The sequence below is a fragment of the Thalassophryne amazonica genome, chromosome 7 (assembly GCF_902500255.1).
Source record: "Thalassophryne amazonica chromosome 7, fThaAma1.1, whole genome shotgun sequence".
Lineage (NCBI taxonomy): Eukaryota > Metazoa > Chordata > Actinopteri > Batrachoidiformes > Batrachoididae > Thalassophryne > Thalassophryne amazonica.
In genome coordinates, this window is record NC_047109.1 from 34,171,787 (window position 1) to 34,188,784 (window position 16,998).

At 39.6% G+C, this 16,998-nt stretch overlaps 1 long non-coding RNA gene across 1 annotated transcript; it reads left to right on the plus strand.

The window, feature by feature from the left end:
* Nucleotides 1-3,767: 3,767 nt before the first annotated feature.
* Nucleotides 3,768-16,667, plus strand: LOC117513758. The gene is made up of 5 exons (XR_004561703.1): nt 3,768-3,884; nt 4,024-4,060; nt 13,118-13,152; nt 13,276-13,312; nt 16,517-16,667. It is a non-coding gene; the product is annotated as an uncharacterized LOC117513758 (long non-coding RNA).
* The last annotated feature ends 331 nt before the right edge of the window (nt 16,668-16,998 follow it).

Genomic DNA, 16,998 nt, shown 5'->3' on the forward strand with positions numbered 1-16,998 from the left:
GCAAGATAATTAGGACGATATCGGACCCGATCTTCCCCTTCCAACAATCTTAAGGAATCGTGATGACGCTAAATATAATTTTATCAGATATTCCTGCCATATGTGGTGTGTTAAGGACCTGAAGAGCTAAATGTGACATGCAGCCAATCAGAAAGTGAGGTGATTGACCTGTGAATGTACGTGTGTGAAATCTGTTTGTGTGTTGTTTTTACAGTGTAGCTGATACCACACACTGTACAACTAAACCTGTCAGATGTATGATTTTTTTTTATATCTCCACATGTGTGGTCTCAGGTTTTGGAAATCTACAGACAATTTTAAAATCCTGCCGTCGACAACACTACTGGTCACCAGTAGATGGCAGTGTTCTATGCATTTTGCCGCCGGTTATATCACATGTCCTGAATCGCAATTTAACAGACTTTTCGGCGTTTGGAGAAACAACCAGGGCTTCTTCTGGCATTTTTACATAAAACAACAATATCTATAAACCCAGAGAATATATTCATGAGCGTTTTTGGCACAATATACAAAGAGTTTAATACTGTTGTCCATCTCAAATGCATTTCTTATGTTGTGAATACCCATAATGCACGAGGCACAAGCATGTTCACACTAAAAACTTCAAAATTAGTGCATTAGTTTAAAAATAAAACATATATGTGATATTTTCACTTTATAAAACTTCAGACGTGACATTATTTTAAATAACTTGTCTGAAATTAGTTTTTTTTTAACCATAAGTTAAAACTGTATGCCTCTGGATGACTTGGGTGCTATTGCCAGCATATTAGTATGGGGTTAAAAGAAATGAGTTTTTTTTCTTTTCTGTGACTAGTTTTCCTTTGCCTGCAGAGGATAGAGTGGTTTCTTCTAGAATCAGCTCTTCTCCATTTGTAGAGAATAGAGCTGCACATCTACTATCAAATAGCTATGTGTGCAAAAATGTTAGCGGTATAAAAATTATTGGATGAGAACTTGTCAGAAGATAATTGGTCCAATGATGGTTAATAGACCATAACTTATCAGAAGACAATAGAGCCGATGATGGTTTTCAAAGTTATCTGAAAAGCTAATCCAATAATGAAAACATTATCCTCGATAAATAGCGGTTAGTGGATTAGCGGAGCTGTGCCCACCACTGCCTACAAGTAACATGATGGAACAACTTGAGCACAAGTATTGCATCAAATTTTGCCAATCATGTTCCTGTAGGTCTTCCACAACCTGAAATGAGCAAGTATATTTACTTAATATTGACTTTGGTCATGAATGACTGTCATGTCACCATCCAAGAACTCTTCACTTGAGTGTCCAGAACATGTGGCCTCAGATCAGATGATACGATCACAAAATTGATCATCGACCTTTGGCCTAGTGTGCTCTGGTTCTATGTACACTTATGAGCATCCTTATGTTTGAACACGGTGTTCTTGATGGACAGTCCATGACTATCACAGATGTCCAACAACAAATGACCTCTCGGGTTTAGACCAGGGAGACCGTTCCTCCAAATCACACCTCTCCAGGTGTCTCTGTCATTGCCCACATGTGCATTGATGTCCCCCAGTAGAACAATGGAATTCCCTACTGGAGCCCCACACAGGACTCCATTCAGGGATTCCAAGAAGGCAGAATACTCTGATCTGCTGTTTGGTGCACACGCACAAACAACAGTCACAAACAACACCCCCCCCCCCCCCCCCCCCCCCCCCCAATAGCACAGGGAGGCAACCTTCTCATCTACCGGATTAAACTCCAAGTGGTGCTTGCCCAAGGAGTCATGAGTATCCCCACGCCCGCCTGGCGCCTGATACCCTGGGCCACTCCAGAGAAAAATAAGGTCCAACCCTTGGAGAGTGGCTCCAGGTCAAGGCTCTGCATGGAGGCGAGACTCACTAGATTGGTAATGCTCCACCTCCCACCTAAGCTCTGTGCAAGCTTGATGTACTGCATGAAACACTGTGACCTTAACATTTGGATAATAAATTTATGTATGTTTTGCATCACCATACATGAGTTAGGGGAATGTTGCTTCACTCTGGAGTGCTACAGTAATTTTCACTGGCACTGAGTGTCACATACTGCAGCTCGTTTGCACTGTGTAACCAACCCTGAGACCATTAGATCTCTGAAGCTAATCAGAGTTGGTTCTGGTTAGTACTTGGATGGGAGATCTCTTCAGAAGGCCACTGGCTGTATAATCTTGTACATTGGGAAAACAGTGTTGCAATGTTTCATGAAGCAATCAATCTTTCAGTCAACGTAACTTACTTGGTCAAATACGATTAGTCATCGAACTTAATTCGTCTAATCACCATTTCACATTGACGGCTAAACTTGTAGATTCGCCCTATTGACGTTTCAAATCCCGCAATCCTCGCCATGCTGCGAGATCTCAGTAACATTGAAAACTGCACTGAGACGCTCTGATCACGCTGCACTTTAACCGCTGCACACAGACAACACCATTAACATAGCAACATAAAACTATTTTTATATTGTCCCTAAAACTCTTGTGAATATATTCTCTGGGTTTATAGACATTGTTATTGTGTTTATTTTATGTAAACATGCGGGAATCACAGGCTGTCTCAGTTATTTTCAATGGGAGCTGCTGTGAGCTACGCTCGCTTCATGATCGTGTTGTTCTGGAGGAAAGTGAAATTTGCTCTTTAATGTCTTGATTATTGTTCTTTACAACACTGTTTGTCCTTGTTGTTCCAGACTAATATATATAATATGTCTGAAATTCGGTTTGCGTTTATTAAATTCCACGCAGATTAAACGTAACAGACACGGATTATTTGTTAGAATTGTTTTAGCAAGTTTTCAGGGTATCATGCAGCAGTCTCTTATTAACATGATGAAAAACATAAAAAAATACATTTTTGTAGTATAATATTCATTTACAATTGTCATCATGTCTCTATATGTTGTTTGACTGCAGTGACTCTGGCGTTCAAAGGATTATGGGATACATCGATAGGGCGAATTGGCCATCTTATGTGAGTCAACGGTTTTCACAGGTATAACTGACTCGTGCATGCTGTTGCGTGGTTTTATAAACATTTTTGGACCCATACAAACTGCTTTGCACTTAGCCTAGTAGTTTCGCTATTTAGTTTCTTCTTCTACACTTCCATCAAGCCTTTTTGTATCACAACGCTGCTCTGCGTAACAGCAATGCTCATATGAGAACTATCACAAATACATCATGACAGTCGTCATCCGCTGCAACAATGGTCAAAAGCAGGAGAAGCTCTCCTTTTGAAGGAATACAAGTGATGTAGGGGTGCTCTTGAGTGTTCCATCAATTGTTGGTACCTGATAGCTGCCATTTTTTGAGGTAAGGCACTGAAGTTTTGTGGACTAAAATAAGATTAGCCTCCACCGTACCAGACTAAAAACTTCATTCGGGTACCACGAAACATTAGCTGACAAAGTGCTTTGTACAATGACGAACGTAAAAAAATTAGTCAACTAACTGAGTTTGTTTGACTAAACAAGATTAGACTGCTTTATGAAACTGGGCCCAGATCGTCAATCAGGCATGTCTCCATTATCAGGTCCTGTAATTTGGTCCGTTACAAGATGATAGAATTTGGTATTTTTGGAGTTATTGTCTGAACAATGTGGTTGGGATGGACAAACTTGCTCACCTACTCAGATCTTTTTGCTGCCCAACCTCTGTGCTGTTTGCAGGGCAGGGAATATTTTGCATTAAATTAACAAAATCACAGTACGTAAAAGTTATTAAACATGATCCATTGCAATTTACATTTCAGTGTAAAGCTGTTGTGATGGGAAACATTACACATGTAACTCACTTCATACTTGTCTCAACAGTGATTCTTCTAAAGGAAGCACTTCTGAAAACACAAGTAAGTTTCTGAATAATTTCTCAACTGATATTTAAAAGCAAAGAAAATTAAATAAATACTTGGTCTTTTTGCATATTTTTGTGTATATATTATTTGCTTAAATCTTTTTTCATCAAAGTTTATTTGATCTGTTTCAAAGGACATGATGGGATGGACAACAGACCCTATGAAGAGATGTAAATTCTTTCTTCTTTTCCTCACTCATCCTTTGTATCTCAATTACGTGTTACTGTGTCTGTTACCTTCTACACATGCACGTGTACTCACTGCATATCAGGCCTCACTCACAACTCGCCATACATGTTGTCGACACGTACATGTTGCAGGGAATGGTAGCTTGCAGAATCCTGCAAGAATTTAGTGAAATTTGGGGGAGTGTGAACATAGTACTTAATAAATAGTGAAAACATGTTTGGTGCAGTGTCATAATGCATCAATTAGTCGTTCCGTGATGTGTCATAACATTCAGTCGGTTAGCGGCTTGGTGCGGTGTCATAACAGATCAATCAGTCGCTCCGTGAGGCCTTATAACATCAAGCCTGGTTCACATGGGAAGATAATTAGGCCGATATCGGACTCGATCTTCCCCTTCCGACAATCTTAAGCACGCCCCGACAATTGTGATAACGCTAAATATAATCTTATCAATTATTCCTGCCGTGTATGGTTTATAAGAGTGCTCTGATCTGCTCAGAAGGACGTGAGGAGCTAAATGTGACATGCAGCCAATTCGAAAGTGAGGTGTCAGACCTGGGAATGGTCATGTGTGAAATCTGTTTGTGTGTTATTTTTACCGTGTGGCTGACACCACACACTGTACAACTAAACCTGTCAGATCTATGATTTTTTTTAATCTCCACGTGTGGGGTCTCTCAGGTTTTGGAAAATTACAGATAATTTTAAATTCCTGTGGTCAACAACACCGTGATATAACCGGTCACCAGTAGATGGTCGTGTTCTATGCATTTTGATGCCGGTTATATCACACGGCCTTAATCACAACAGACCTTTTGGCTTTGAGAAGCAACCTGGGCTTCTTCTGGCATTTTTACATAAAACAAACACAATAACAGCGTCTGTAAAGCCAGAGAATATATTCACGAGAGTTTTAGGCACAATCTAGAAAGAGTTTAATGCTGTTGCCTGTGTGGAGCCTGATCAGAGCATCTCAAACACATTTCTTCTGTCGTGAATACCCATAATGCACTGGGCGGGCACTGCATGTCCACACTAAAACCTTCAAAATTAGTGCATTGCTTTAAAATTAAAACATATGATATTTTCACCTTATAAAACTTCAGACGTGACGTTAATTTAGATAACTTGTCCGAAATTAGTTTGGTTGAAATTCTAACCATAAGTTAAAACTGTGTGCCCCTGGATGACTTGGGTGCTATTGCCAGCGTATTAGTATGGGTTAAAAGAAATGATTTTTTTTTTTTCCTTTTTTTATGATCAGTTCTTCTTTGCCTACAGAAGATAGAGCTGTTTCTTCTGGAACCAGCTCTTCTCTGTTTGTAGAGGATAGAACTGCACAGCTACGACAAAAAGTTACATCTACAAAAAAAAATGTTAATGTTAGCGGTCTAAAAATTATCAGACCAAAACTTATCAGAAGATCATTGGTCCGATGATGGTTTCCAAAGTTATCTGAAAAGCTGATCCGATAAGGAAAACATTATCTTCAATAATTAGAAGAACTGTGCCCACCACTGGGATGGATGGATGGATAGATATACCAAAGCACATTTTTTGTGCAGCCCCTCTTTTTTCAATAATATACTGACACAAGACCACTACAAGTTATTCAGAATGTTAAAAATTTTAAGAAGAATGCCATCTTCTGCCATCTGCTGACATGTTGCACTTTATTTCTTGGCTGCTTGAGAGGCATTTGAGCACTTTGCTTCATGAAATACTGAGCTTAAATCTGGATCACAACTTTACAGATTGTCCAAAAGGTATGATTTGGACTATCTATGGCTAAATGCTATGGAGTAAAAACAGCAAGACTGCTGACAAAGTCGTACAAGAGTCAAAAGTTAAAGTTCCTTCAATTTTGGTCGAAACTCGTGCAAAATATTGGTTGAAGCCTCACCATTTGAAGGATTCTTTCAGTTATCTGCTGCACTTGCCATGCAAAAGTCATGTGCTTTAATGTCTAAAGTGAGGCAAATAAGTATTTGATCCACTATCGATTTTGCAAGTTTTCCCACCAACAATGAATGGAGAGGTCTGAAATTTTATCGTAGGTACACTTCAACCGTGAGAAACAGAATCTAAAATTAAAATTCAGAAAAATCACTTTGTATGATTTTTAAATAATTTATTTGTATTTTATTGCATGGAATAAGGAATAATGGAATAATGATTATTTATTAGAAAGTGGAAGAAATACAAGATGACTGTCAATCTCCCTTGGTCTGGGATTCCATGCAAGATCTCACTTCATGGGCTAAGGGTGATTCTGAGAAAGCCCAGAACACATAGGAGGACCTGGTCAAAGACTTGAAGCGAGCTAGGACCATAGTCACAAAGATTACATTAGAAACACACAACGCTGTCATGGTTTAAAATCCTGCAGGGCAGCAAGGTCCCCCTGCTCAAGCCAGCACATGTCCAGGCCCGTTTGAAGTTCACCAGTGACCATCTGTATTATCCAAAGGAGGCATGGGAGAAGGTCTTGTGGTCAGATGAGACCAAAATAGAGCTTTTATCAACTCCACTGTTAGGAGGATAAGAACGACCCCAAGCACACCGTCCCAACCATCAAGCATGGGGGTGGAAACATAATTTTTGGTGGTGCTTTTCTGCAAAAGGGACAGGACGACTGCACCATATTGAAGAGAGGATGGATGGGGTCACTGGATCTTCCAGCATGATAATGACCCAAAACACACAGCCACGGCAACTAAGGAGTGGCTCCATAAGACGCATTTCATGGTCCTCGAATGGCCGAGCCAATCTCGACTGCCAAAGTCCCAGCTGCAGTATGCAAACATGGTCAAGAACTACAGGAAGCATCTTACCTCTGTAATTACAAACAAAGGTTTCTGTACCAAATATTAACATCTGTTTTTCTATTGGCTCAAATATTTATTTCATGCAATAAAATGCAAATTAATTAATTAAAAATCAGACAGTGTGAGTTTTTTTTTTTTTTTCAGATTCTGTCTCTAACAGTTGAAGTGTACCTCCAATACAAATTACATTCCTCTCCACTCTTTGTAGGTGGGAAAACTTGCAAAATTGACAGTGGATCAAATACTGATTTGCCTCACTGTATATTTTTGCAAACAACTGGACAGTATTTGTGCCTCTGTGTACTGATAAGGGACTTTTTTCATTCTATCAATAAAATTAAGAGTCATTGACTTACATTGAACACTGGGGAAGTGATGGTCTCGTGGTAAAGTGTTGGGCTTCAGACCACAGGAACCTCGGTTCAAACCCCAGTCTCACGGGAAAATCACAAAGAGCCCTTGGGCAAGATCCTTAATAACGTCCCAGTGTGTAGTGAGTGCCTTGCATGGCAGCACCCTGACATTGGTGTGTGAGTGTGTATGGGTGGATATGAGGCATAATTGTAAAGCACTTTAAGTGTCTGATGCAGATGGAAAAGCACTATAGACATGCAGTCCATTTAACATACTGGCCAAAATACTTCAGAAACTTGCCAAATTCAACAGATCAGACTCTTTTGGCTATGATTTTGATCTTCTCTCCAAGGCCAAAGACAGTGGGAGCCACTTGTTGGCCAAGTGAGGAATCAAGGGGGGTGTTCGTCTTTCAGCAATGAAAAACCTATTGTTAAGCAATAGCACTGACATAATATTTTGAGGCACATTTGCAGCAATAGAAAAAAATATATATAGAGGGAACAGCCTGCTTAAAGGGCATATGAGTCCAGTCGACACTATCTTTTACAAAATTATATACCAGATTATAAATCATTACTTCCAACATTTTAACTTGTGTGAGTTACGATAAAGCTGATAAAATTAAAATACATCAGAGTGCATCTGACAAATGCACAACAGATTGGCAGCCACTTTGATCCACAATCAACATCAGACACCGACTATTACCTGTCTGAAAGTCAGTCCACCTGTGTCCACGAATGGAAATAATAGAATCCATGGTTAAATTTGTGTCTTGAAGATCATTCTCACGCTGTGCTGAGATTCTCTTCTGCAGTCTGTCCCAGAGGCATTCAACACAAAAACGTAAATAAAAATAATAATAATAAAAAACCTTCCGCTTTCTTCCTCAAAATGTTATCTTTGGAAAATCTGTCCACCCAATAAATATTACGAGTCATGTGACTACATCCTCCTAAACGCATTTTAACCAATTTGACATATTCACCGTCAAAGTCCACAAAAAACACTAGAAAATTCAGTTTTTCCCATTCATTTCAACAGAGTTCCTTAAAGGGCGTTACCGTACATCAGGGGTATTCAACTGATTCCAGAAAGGGCTGAGAGTGTGCAGGTTTTCTTTGCAACCACCCACTCCACCAGGTGATTTCAGTGATTAACATCACATGGAGCAGATGGAATTAGTTAATCAGTGAAATCACCTGGTGGAGTTGGTGGTTGCAAAGAAAACCTGCACACTCTCAGCCCTTTCTGGAATGTGTTGAATAACCCTGGCCTACATGATGTCATCAAAGTTTACATTCCTCACAGCTTCATGTTTCTGAGTGTAATCAGCAAAAGGTGATATCAGGCTAAATTCCCCATGTTTATGATTTAAATTCTCAGGGCACACTGCACCAAAAATAAAATGCAATACAATATTTTCATAATTCTTTATTTATTTAGAATACACAGCTCATTTGACAACTCAGGCACATAGAGTGTGCAGCCAGTACATTCTGAGTGCCAGTCCCAAGCCCGGATAAATGAGTAGGGTTGCATCTGATGCATAACGTGCCAAAAAAATTACAGATGCAGAGTACAAATCAAAGTTCCATACTGGACTGGTTGAGGTCCGCGTTAACAATGACCACCACTGGTGCCATTGGCCACCAGGGTGCTGGCAGAAATTGGGCTACTTCTGAGTGAAGAAGAAGAAAAGGGGGAAAACTGGAAGGGTGAAAGTGAGGGTCGGGACTTTGAATGTCGGCAGTATGACTGGTTTTGGGAGAGAGCTGGCTGATATGATGGAGAGGAGAACGGTAGACATATTGTGTGTGCAAGAGACCAAGAGGAAGTGAAGTAAGAGCAGGAGCACAAGTGATGGGTTCAAGTTGTTGTATCATGGTGAGTATATGAAGAAAAATAGTGTTGGGGTCATTTTAAAGGAAGAGTATGTTAAAAGTGTGTTGGAGGTGAAGCAAGTTTCTGAAAGGGTAATGAATGTGAAGTTGGAAATTGTAGGGGTGAGGATGAATATCATCAGTGCATATGCCCCACAGGTAGGTTGTGAGATGAAGGAGAAAGAAGATTTATCGAGTGAGTTAGATGAGGTGATGGAGAGTGTGTTCCTCCATGAAAGAGTGGTGATAGGAAAAGAGTTCAGTGGACATGTTGGTGAAGGGAACAGTGGTGATAAAGAAGCAACTGGTAAATATGGAATCCAGGACAGGAGTGTGCAAGGTCAGATGGTCATTGATTTTGCAAAAAGGACGGAAATGGTTCTGGTAAACACATGCTTTAAGAAAAGGGAGGAGCACAGGGTGACATATAAGAGTGAAGGAAGATGCACACTGGTGGAGTACATTCTTTGTAGGAGAACCAAGCTTAAAGAAATTGGAGACTGTAAGGTGGTGGCAGGAGAGAGTGTAGCGAGACAGCAAAGGATGGTGGTCTGTAGCTAGAAAAGTACTGCAGATGTGGTGAGGGAGACATCTAGGAAGGCACTGGGTGTGACGTGGATAGTGGAAGGAAGGCAAGGAGAGTTTGTGGTGGAATTAAGATGTCCAGGAAGGCATAAGGAGAAAGAGGTTGGCAAAAAAGAACTGGGATAGCCAGAGAGATGAAGAAAGTAGACAGGGGTACACGGAGATGTGGCGTTAGGCAGAAAGACAAGTGGCAAAAGCTAAGGAAAAGGCATTTAGTAAGCTGTACAAGAAGTTGAATAGTAAGGAAGGAGAAAAGAAGTTGTACCGATTGGCCAGACAAAGGCACAGAGCTGGAAAGGATGTTCAGCAGATTATCATGGTAATATATGCCTATGGTAATGTGCTGATGAGCGGGGAGAGTGTGTTGAATAGGTGGATGGAATATTTTGAGGAGCTGATGAATGAAGAAAATGAGAGAGAGAAAAGGCTGGATGATGTGGAGAGAATAAATCTGGAAGTGCAAGAGATTAGTAAGGAGGAAGTGAGGGCAGCTATGAAGAGGATGAAGAGTGGACATGCAGTTGGTCCAGATAACATTCCGGGAAAGAGATGGCAGTGGAGTTTCTAACCAGATTGTTTCATCAAATCTTGGAAAATGAGAGGAAACCTGAGGAGTGGAGAAGTGTGCTTGTTCCCATTTTTAAGAACTAGGGTGATGTGCAGAACTGCAGTAACTACAGAGGCATAAAGTTGATCAGCCACAACGTGAAGTTATGGAAAAGAGTTGTAGAAGCTAAGCTTACAAAACAGGTGAAGATCTCTGAGCAGCAATATGGTTTCATGCGAAGAAAGAGTACTACAGATGCAATGTTTTCCCTGAGAATACTGATGGAGAAGTATAGAGAGGGTCAGAAGGAGTTATCTTGTGTTTGTGGATCTAGAGGAATCTTAAAGCAAGGTGACAAGAGAAGAGTGGTCGTATTGTATGAGGACATCTGGAGTGGCAGAGAAGTATGTGAGGGTAGTGCAGGACATGTACAAAGATAGTCTGACAGTCACGAGATGTGCAGTCGGAATGACAGACTCTTTCAAGGTGAAGGTGTGATTACACCACAGATCAGCTGTGAGTCCATTCTTGTTCGCAGTGGTGATGGACAGGTTGACAGATGAGATCAGACATGAGTCTTGATGGACTATGATGTTTTTAGACTTAGACTAGAGACAGTGGCACTAAAAAAAAGACGTGGCAGAGCTGACAATGATGCGATTGTCTTTAGGAGTGATGAGAACAGACAGGATTAAGAAGGAACATATCAGATGGGCAGCTCAGGTGGGATGGTTTGGAGACAAAGTCATCGAGGTGTGACTGAGATGGTTTGGACATGTGCAGAGGAGAGACCCAGGTCAGATAGGGCGAAGAATGCTGAGGATGAGGCCATGACGAAAAGAGAGAAGCCAAAGAGGAGGCTTATGGATATGGTGAGGGAGGACATGCAGGTGGTTGGTGTGACACAGAGGACAGGGTGAGATGGAAACGATTGATCTGCTGTAGAAACGCCAGCAGGCAAAAGAAGAGGAAAGAAGAGTCAGCTCATTTGATATTTTATTTACTCGTGATATGCTTTAAGATAGTGGTGTTATTTAGCATCATTATTCAAATTAACAAAATAGCATTATTAAAAAATAAAATATGATTTCCTACAAATTAAACAACTGAAATTTTCAACCAAGGCTGAAGGACACCACCATTTTTCATTCAATTTTCATTTGAATTCATCATATTAAAAATGATAAACAGGGATTTTTATTGGCTTAATTGTTCAGAATGCCATTCTAAATCATGGTTACACTGATTAATGATCTGATAAAACAATTGCTATCTTTTGAGGATTTATCAGACAGGATACATAAGTATCAATAACAGTGAATAGACCAATGGATTTCCAAGAAAAACAGTCATATTTAGAAGAATAAAATACACTGGCAAAACAAAGTTGCTTTATGATCAATGCCTTGAATCAAAGTTTGTAAGTTTGTCAATGCAGTAAGGTTTGTAACCATTTTATTTTATGTTAATTTGGTGGGTTACAAGATGAAAACATATTGTGTTTTACAGTTATTGTCCAGACAGTGTGATGGGGATGCACTAACACAGCCACCCACTCATTTACACTTTTGTTGTCGAAGCCCTATGCTGTCACCAGTGCAGGGAGATCTTGGACCAAATTAACCAAATCACCTATATATATATATATATATATATATATATATATATATATATATATATATATATATATATATATATATATATATATATATATATATATATATATACGAGGTCTGTGAGAAAAGTATCCGGCCTTTTTATTTTATGCAAAAAATATATGGATTTGATTCATATGTTTTTACGTCAGCCAAGCTTGAACCTTCCTGCGCATGCGTGAATTTTTCCACGCCTGTCGGTTGCGTCATTCTCCTGTGGGCAGGCTTTGAGTGAGCACTGGTCCACCCCTCTCGTCGTTGTTTCATTGCGAGGAAATGGCGGAATGATTTGGGCTTTTTTCCATCAGAATTTTTTCAGAAACTGTTAGAGACAGGCAGCTGGAAACCATTTGAAAAATTTATCTGGCTTTCTGTGAAAATTTTACGGACTTCAAAGAGAATAAGAAGTGTTACTACAGCTTTAAGGACGCCCCACAATGGCGCGCGGCGCACTGCGCTCCGAGCATGTCCAGCTCTCCACAATTTTTCTTATACTCACTCGACAGGTAAGCACTGAAAGCCGAGATAGGCATGTCCCAACTTGTCCTCTAACACACCGAAACGGAGGTGTTCCTTCGTCTCGCTTCATCAGCGAATCGGTCGTGACGCGCGAAGCCTCCGCGCGGCTTTCCATGACAAAATCTCTTGTTAAAAGTGAAATCTGCCGGAAAATGGCTGATGTCCAGCTCTTGTGATAACCAGAGAAATTGCACACGATGGTCCCGGCTCCACATAGCGATCCGTTTAGAAATGATGTGGTGGTTTCTGCCTCTCGATGGCGGCTCGGAGCGCGGCGCGCCGTGCGCCATTGTGGGGCATCCTTAAAGCTGTAGTAACACTCCTTATTCTCTGTGAAGCCCGGAAAATTTTCACCGAAAGCCAGATAAATTTTTCGAATGGTTTCCAGCTACCTGTCTCTATGACACAACCGACAGGCGTGGAAAAACTCACGCATGCGCACGAAGGTTCAAGTTTGGCTGACGTAAAAACATGAATCAAATCCATATATTTTTTGCATAAAATAAAAAGGTCGGATACTTTTCTCACAGACCTCGTATATATATATATATATATATATATATATATATATATATATATATATATATATATATATTTGTATTATGTAAAGCTGTTGTGGGTGATGCTCTTGAATACATAATTTGCTTCTTAATTCTCTCAACAGTGGTTCTACTATCAGTCATACTTATGAAAGCTTAAGTAAGTTTCTGATAAATTTCTTGATTTGACATTTTAAAAGCAAAAAAAATACACACACTCATTCATTTGTTGCATATTTGTGTAGAATATTATTATCCTGAAATATTTTGTTGTGTCTTGCAGGACATGATGGAATGGACAGCACAGCCTATGAAGAGATGTAAATTCTTTCTTCTTTTCCTCACTCACTATGTACAGTTGTGTTCAAAACAATAGCAGTGTGTTTAAAAAAGTGAGTCAAGCTCAAATCCAATAACTTTCATTTCTATACACACAAATGCATTGGGAACACCTCTTTCTATTCCAAATTAAAACATGAAGAAAAATTTATCCAATTTGTTATTACTTTACATCATTACTTTAGGGTCACCAATTATTCATTAATTTTAAGAAAATTTCCAAACAAATAATTATGAAGATATCCACTTTGCATCCCTTTTGACAATGTCCTGATGAACCTTGGCGGGTCACTTAGCTGGTCCATTGAAGAGGTGGTTCTGATGACTGGTCCAGTCCGGTCATCTGGTTGGTGGGCCTTTGTGACCTGAAATTGCCTGTCAATGGGGTTAAACTGCTGGTTTTCCATGGTGATCCCAGGCATCGTTTCGGCTTGGTTTGCTGGCAGGACAGGCCGATGGTTCTCTGAGTCTGTCATTTGGTTTCAGTTGACCCACAGATAAAGGTTTAAAGTGTTTGTTCGCAAAAGATACTCTAGCGGCTTTTAAAAAAAACTTGTGGAAGACTGAATCAAAGTCTTTGTAAAACTTAAAAAGGTTAAAGCCTTGATAGCAAACATTTTAAAGTTACAGGGAACAAAAAGGAAAAATGCATTTAGCAAATTCACTCTTAATGGGAAAAACTCCACTAGGAAGTTGCCTATAAAAGGCAGAAAACTTGATTTAAACCTTACAGGCTTTCAAAACTGATGCTTTAATGTCAAAAGTGATGAAGTAATGAATCTAAAGAATGAAGAAAGAGCCACGTGGTAGCTTTTAGCTAAAGTTAGTCAAGACCACCTGGAGCCTGTTCAGCTATGAAGAAAAACAAAGAAAAAAAAAAGAGTAAAGTAAGAGCGTAAGAGAAAGAGGTAAGAGAATGACTTTGTTCTTGGCCTTTTAAAGTGGACTCTACGTCACTAAGCCCCACCCCTTTGGGTGTGGTTTCACTCACAGGGAAAATCAGAGAAACTTCACATTTGAAATACATTCTATTCTTCGGCTCTTTTCGAACTGAATATCATTAGAGTTCCCTAAATACATCCAAAGAACAAGCAATTGATTACAGGAAAACATTTCACCATGAAAAATCATTAATAACTGAAGTAGTAACATTTGACATATATCACAGTTCAAAGAAACTTTAGCTAAAAGAAAAGGTTAAATTGGAATGCACAAATGTCCTTTGATTGATTACACCAGCAAGAAAAACATTAACTTTTCTACTTGGATAAAATATGTTCTTTGCAGTATAAAGTGGTTGTGTCCTTCCAGTTGGTGGCGCTGTGGTTCTCTCAAGGATGGTCACTGTTATGACTGTAACTAAGTTGGCTTTGCTGATCACTATGAAGACCTGTAGGTGATACTGGTTCCAGGGTTGCAAACTCTGATCTTTTCCTGACCTGGGCCTGGTTTCATAAAGCAGTCGAATCTTATAGTCTACTAAACTTACTTAGTTGACTAAGGTTAGTTGCCCAACATTATCTGTATAATCTCTATTTTACATCAAAGGCTAAACTTAAATGAGCTGTCTTACGTTAGTTGATGATTTTCATGGTCAAAGTGGCCTCCTGAGTGCCGTTACCAAGAAATGTCTCCAATGCGTGACAGTTTTGTTTACTTCCGGGTTGGTCCATCTGCTACAAACATGGCCGAGTCCACTGCAGCAGAGGAGAAGCGCCCCTGACTTTGGCGTCCGCATTTCCAATGGATTATTCTGGCTCCCGCCTCAAGTCTCTCCTTCCTTCCTCCTTCATCGAGTGGTGGTGCATAACCACCTATTTTGAGGTAAGACACGGATGTTTTGTTGACTGTTCCAGGCTTAAAACTTGGGTAACACAAAAATTTAGCCAACTAAGCGCTTTGCGCAATGACTAACATCAAAATATGAGTCGACTAAGTGAGTTTCGCCCACTAAAAAACATTAGACTGCTTTATTAAACCAGGCTCTGGAATATCTCTGGTTTTTGCGTGTTTATGTGAAGTGTTAAAATGTCCGATAACTTATGCTTACTAAAGTTTGACCCATTCTGGCTTTGACAAAACTCTTTGAACGAATAAATCGTGACCCATGATCACTCTGGTGAAACACTGAGGACTGGAAGAGAGACTCCAGACCTTCCACCGAAGTTCCACAACACCTCCCAGTGAAGTTGTAAAATAAGATCATTGTACCTACAGTCCTTTACTTTGTTTGAGAAGAAAGTTCTTCACAAAAGCAAACATTAAGGTCTTTTATTCTTGTGTGAATGAGCAGTTTTCCATTTTCCTCCACATCTTTTTGTTTTTTTTTTTTTTCTTGCCATTTTAATGCATTTGAGATCATTTTAGCTGAGCAGCCTCTCATTTTCTGCACTTCGTCGTATGTTTCCCCCTCTCCAATCAATTTTTTAATCAAAGTATGCTGTTCTTCTGAACAATGTCTGGAACGACCCATTTTTCTCAGATTTTCACAGAGAAATGGACAACAACCAGCATGTAGAACATTTGCTGCCTTCGTCCTGAAATAAAGGCCACCTGTCAGGGTGCAATAAGGGTCACAGAATAAAAAATGCAGACACTGTTATTTTTTGAACAACCTAATCTTACTTTTTCTTCACTTTCTGTAAAGTAAGAACAAACTTGATCAATTTTCTTCATGTTTTGATTTGAAATAGAATGTGCAGAGTTCACAATGTGTTTGTGTGTCTGGAAATAAAAGATATTATCAGGATTTTGAGCTTTACTCACTTTTTAAAACACACTGCTGTTATTTTGAAGACAACTGTATGTCTCAGTTAATTGTTTCAACATATTATAGTATAGTCAGCAAACTTCAGCATATGTACACTTTACTTTGTGTATGTGAGAACAAACCAAAGGATAAGTGCACTTTTTAATAATGCTGCAGATTGTGATGAATCAAGATTGTGAATGTTATATTATCTTGTGGCAATTTCTATGAATGGAATTCTTTTTTTAGAAAACTTAAAGAGACACACATTACTCATCTACAGATAAACAAAATAAGGCAACTGATATTTACAGTTGTTTGCACATTAGTGATACAAAACATCTGAAGAAATATGACCACGTATGTGCATTTTTTCCCCTAATGTACCAGTTTATGTCAACCCTGTTCAATATATATATATTTTTTTTAATGGCAGAGGTCTGTCAAGGAGTGTGCACCATCCCCATGTGTCACAGCCTCCACCACTCTATGAAAACACACTGCGTCCTGGTTGGCAACCACCAAGGCAGACAAACAGGTGCGTCCCACCAAATGAAAGCTGTGGCAGTGAGGTGAGATGTGTGTGTTCACTTGTCCTTTTTACTGGGGTCCTCAGCACTGAGACACCTGCACACTGAATCATGTCCAGAGAAATGTGTCACATGTCCTTAATGTTGGAGCTGATGTTCACTCACAATACAAGTTGTCCACCTCACTGAGTCTCCCAACAACAACTAACAGAGTGTTAATACTGTACGATGCTGTTAGAATGTTCTGGCTCCTTCTGTGTTCAGTGTGTGCATGGACTTGCAGCTGAGTCAGTCATGATGTGATCTACTGCACAGGTGCCATGACAAAGCAGAAATTTTATGTTTTTCATGTTTTGTATTTGTTAATGTTCTGGAAGATAAAACTTCA